A 5,490-nucleotide genomic window follows, 5' to 3' on the forward strand; every position below is an offset into this window, starting at 1 on the left:
ATTACCTACCACATTTAGTTTGATAAGCAAAAATAGCTTCCTTAATTAGCCAATTAATAATCGATTCCTTCACGTAACTTAAGCATTGACATAGAAAAACAGTGTCAAACAAGTTCCTTTTCAACAATTGATCTTATTTATCAGTCTTTGAATACATTATATAATCCAGCCCGAAGGCTAACCCATAAATCCACCCAAAGGCAATTCCATAATCTGCCCGAAGGCAATTCCAACAATCCTCAGGGATCACTATTCCAAGTTTCCGCCCGTAGACTAGTATGCGGGCCTCGAGATCCAATCTCGAGTCATATCGGCCTCTTGTGCAGGACCCGGAGGCAAGGGATTTAGGGCCAAAGACCCCTTGGTAGCCAAGTATTCTCTTGTTCCAAGTAGCACCCCACAAAGAGACCTCTCACGGCGGCTTCGGTCCACGTACCCAGCGCGGCTAACAACCCCCTTGGTTAGGGTCAAGCAGACAGTCAGTGGTAATTGATGCTGCCTCTTCCTCCAGGATTTGAACCTAAAGAATTAGTTAATTTTCCAGCATCAGATTCCTTGAGCAAAGAAGTACAAACAATGCTCCTAACTGTACAAACACAATCAATCTAGTGGTCGTTTGTTTGGCCAATTGCTAAGGTGTGAATCCTTCTCTCCGAATGCATCCAACATTCGATCCATGATCAATTGCGACTTGGCAAGATCCCCAAGGGTTTTGTTGTTTGTTTACCCTTTTTAACCTTGGGTTAGGGTTTATACCCTGTTAACCCAAATTAACAAACACCTTAGGTTCCTTATATTAAGGTTAATAAATCATGGACATCCTTGCTGTCCTAACTTGATTGGTCCATTGATTGCTAGGCAATTCATGATTACCCTAGCTTGGCAACTCAACATCACAGAAGGGTGGTGTAGCAGGATGACTACTCATCCTCTTGTAAATTAGACTCGTACGTAGATCTCGCCAACCTTGTTCTAGGGAGTAGCAATACTAATTTGTGATTTAACACAAAATCATGCAACGTTGCAACTTGTTGCACGAGACAAGTGTCGCACCTAACTTGCAGGATCATTTCTCCCATTAGACGGTTTTCCTGGGTCAAGAATACTTTGGTCAAGATGTAGGGTTTGGGAGTCTTCTTGACCCAGCCCAACCCTAACCTTACTAGGCCGTCATCGTTTGGCTCTAGGGTTTCTAAACTCAATCGAAAGTCTAGTATTAGGCCAATTTACCCTAGGGTAAAAACCCTAGATCCTTATTGTATGGGCGTCTAACTAGCCCTAACATTCCATGAATGGGGGTAGGACCTTTGACGTCAGAATTATCAAGTTGGTTTTCCAAGTGCGATACTAAGCAGAATTTTATCGTGACTTAACTCTACCTAGCGCATTGAGATAATCATCATTTTGAGTTACACCATTGCAAGCAAATTACCTAATCAATCTAATTTTCTTGTGACAAGAGGCAATCTTTCCTCATAAGAGATGCAAATACTTTTCCTAAGAGAAGTAAATAATTTCAAGATACAACATTCCATGCAAATATGCGATTCATAGACTTGTTCCTTCTATGCAACTATAAGATTTACAATGTTCGTTTCTAATCCTTACCTAAATCATAATGATTGACAAGTTTAGGGCTAACTCGTATAAAAGCTACATTGAATTTCATCAAGAACTATGCTCGTAACCCTTCGCTTAATGCATTGAATTCTAGCTTTAATATGAAATTTCATCCATTCCCAAATCCAACTTTGATAATCGAAGTCCATGCATGAATGTCATGGGACAATTATTGATTTAATTTGTCCTTCAACACTTAGCCAACCTAGGATGTAATTTTCACCACATGCGATTTGCAAGGTACATAAATCCCTTTCATGCAATGCAAGTACTTGGACAACATCTGATGGACGTCAATGATTATCTCATGTGAATCATGTCCATGAATTTAAATCATAAGTGAAACACGCGACATAAGCTCTATCCTTCTTAGCATGATATCCACTTCTAATTTATGCATTATCATTCAAGAAGATTGCAACTGCCCTTGTTGATGGGAGTGCGAGCAATTTCAATTAATCGGCATGCACTAAACCTTGTAAAATGAATGGATAATTGCATTTAAAATTTTGAAATGTATTTAACTCAACTACGTGAATTCAAGACATGCTTAAATGCATTCTTTTCATGCGAGAATCCATTTTAAAAACATGGGTATTGAGGTTTGAGTTGTTGTTCACATGCGAACTCGAAGTGGAATCTCCTGCGTGTGCGCCTCTCGCCATTTTCTTGGGAGCCATTGACGTCGTAGATCCTTGACTCTGCAAACTTGTCCTTGCCTTTATGTGATCTCCGAACTCCCTCCAGGCTTTGGCAAATCAAGCCCAAAACTACCTACTCCCCCTTGTGCAGGAATTTGCCTTTACAAGACGTGGGTTTTGGAAGCCTTGTTTAGAAGCTTCTAAAGAAGCTTCCAATAAGCTTCTATTTGACAGAATGACGTGGGGGAGGGGGGTGGAAATGATTAGGGAGGAGGAAGGTGAGGATGTCGATGATGAAGGAGATGAGGATGATGATTATGGTGATGGCGATGGTGATGATGTAGGCGGTAGCAGCAGTGTGGCAGCGTGGCGGCTCTCCACGGCAGCAGGGCTCCCCTTTTTTCTCCCTTAGAAGAGCTGTTCCGGTGCAGCCTACGAGTTTTTAGCCTCGGCCTCTTTTGCATAATGCGGCTTGGATTTTATTAACTGCGCATGCGGGCTAAGCACTTAACCACCAACATTTACCGATACAGGAGATTTTTTTAGTTTTCTTTTTGCGTGGATTACAGATCTTCAATATTTCGAAGCGGAAATATTACATTCTCTCCCCCTTAGAGGAATCGAGATGTCCTCATCTCGAGAAGAACTAGGGGTATTGTTGGTTGAGAGTAGTTTCATCCATCCAAGTGGCATCCTCTTCGAGATAATCTTTCCACTAGTGGACGAGGTATTCTCTCAAGGTTCTGGATCTCAAATGCCTCTCCCTAACATCTAAGATCCTGTTAGGCTGTAGCTCAAGGACTCCTTCTCTAGGCATTACAACTTGTTGATCATCAAGCACGTAACTAGGGTTAGGCACATACTTCTTCAGTAGGCTGATATGGAATACATTATGAACTTTTAGGTTCTCATGGAGTTGTAATTTGTAAGCATTAGGCCCTAGGCACTTGAGGATCTTTTAGGGTCCACAATACCTTGGACTTAGCTTTTTGCATTCGCCCAAGGATAGGAAACTCTTCTTTGGACACATGCGAATGAAGACCATATCACCTTCAACGAAGGATCTGTCTTGACATTTCAAGTCCACGTAAGCCTTTTGTCTATCCTCGGCTTGGATGTCCTATCTTATCGACTTGATTTGGTCATCCATATCTTCCAGCATCTATTGAGAAGCTTCAACCCTTAAGGTTGGATCTAAAAACTTTAAAGGACTACGATAGTCGTGCCCATACAATGCTTGAAAAGGGATCATTTGAATGCTTGGTTGGTAGAAAGCATTGTAAGCAAATTCCACCAATGGCAAATATCCAATGCACTTTTTGGGCTCACGGCAACAGTGTGCCCTTAGCATATCCTCCATGACTTGGTTGACTCGCTCCGTTTGTCCATCGGTTTGGGGATGGTAAGTTGTACTGAAATAGAGTTGAGTCCCAATGGCCTCGAAGATAGCCCTCTAGAAGTGTGATGTGAAGAGAGAGTCACAATCACTAATGATTCTTCTGGGTAACCCATGCAGTTTGAATATCTCGTTGATAAATAACCTGTACTGAAACAGAGTTGATAAATATCCTCAATGACTTGGTTGACTCGCTCCATTTGTCCATCGCTTTGGGGATGGTAAGCTGTACTGAAACATAGTTGAGTCCCAATGGCCTCGAGGATAGCCCTGCAGAAGTGTGATGTGAAGAGAGAGTCATGATCACTAATGATTCTTATGGGTAACCCATGCAGTTTGAATATCTCCTTGATAAATAACCTTGCAATGTCTGAGGCTTTATAGTTTGTCTTAAGAGGGATAAGATGTGCAACCTTGGTGAGCATATCCACCACAACCATAATAGAGTTGTATCCTCCTTCAACTTGGGGCAAGCCAACAACAAAATCCATACTAATGAATTCCCATTTTATTCGGGGAATGTCAAGTGGTTGCAATTTCCCTGGCATTTTGACATGTTCGTCCTTAAAACGTTGACAAGACAAACATTCAGTGACATATTTGAGAACGTCACCTTTAAGCCTCTCCCAATAATAGCTCTTTCTGACTGCATTGAGGGTCTTGGCATAGCCAGGATGTCCTGAGAAAGGGGAGTCATGGGCTTTCCAAAGTATCTTTTTCTTGAGTGATTGACTTTCCGGTATGCATAATCTTGTTCTATAGTAGACAAGTCCACTATTGATAGAGAATTCTAGATACTTTGCCAGTAGCTTCAGGTCTTGATCCTTGATGGGGATCTCCCTTAGCAATTTCTGATAGGTTGGATCATGGCATGCCTCTTCTTTAGCTAGCTCAAGAATTGGGTTGTTTGGCATGGATACCTTCATGGCTAGAGATCTAGCTATGGATGGATCTTGCAAAATCGGAGAATTCAAAAATGCCTTGCGACTGAGTGCATCGGCAACTACGTTCTCTTTTCCAGGCCGGTATTTGATTTCAAAGTCATATTCCTCCAGCACTTCAATCCATCGAGGTTGCCTCATATTGAGCTCATTTTGGGTAAAAATCCATTTAAGACTTTTATGATCCATCACTAGAGTAAACTTGTTACCCAGCAGGTAGTGTCTCCAAAGCTTGAGAGCATGGATGACAGCTAGCAGCTCCAGATCGTGGGTAGCATAGTTCCTCTCATGGCTCTTTAGTTTCCTTGAAGAGTATGCTACATGATTCCTTTCTTGCATAAGCACACATCCTGAGGCAAGTGTGCTAGCATCAGTTATCACTTCAAACCTCTTACTAAGATCTGGAAGATTCAAGATGGGTGCTAATACCAAGATTTGCTTTAGTTTATCAAAGCTAGACTGTTCATCGGGTGACCATACAATTGTTGCTTGCTTCTTCAATAGATTAGTTAGAGGTGCTGCAATCAAAGCATAGTTTTTGATAAAGACCGTCCTGTCAATCCAAGAAAACTACATATTTCTTTGATAGTTGTTGGTGTTGATCACTCCAGAACGTCTATGACCTTGGCCAGGTCTACTGAAATTCCTTCCACTGATACAATGAATCCCATATATTCAATCTATCGCTTGAAAAATGCACACTTCTTCTTCTTGGCATAAAGATTGTGTGCCATCATTATTTCAAGGACAATGCAAAGCTGGGGTTCATGGTCTTCTTCCTGTTTGGATTAGACTAGGGTATCGTCAAAGAAGACGAGTACAAAGTCATCAAGATAGGGCCTAAAGATATCCTACATTAACATGTTGAAGGTAGCAGGAGCATTTGTCAGCC

This window comes from Lygodium microphyllum, chromosome 3 (assembly GCF_053477565.2).
Source record: "Lygodium microphyllum isolate KBCC chromosome 3, Lygodium_microphyllum_v1.1.10, whole genome shotgun sequence".
Taxonomy (NCBI): domain Eukaryota; kingdom Viridiplantae; phylum Streptophyta; class Polypodiopsida; order Schizaeales; family Lygodiaceae; genus Lygodium; species Lygodium microphyllum.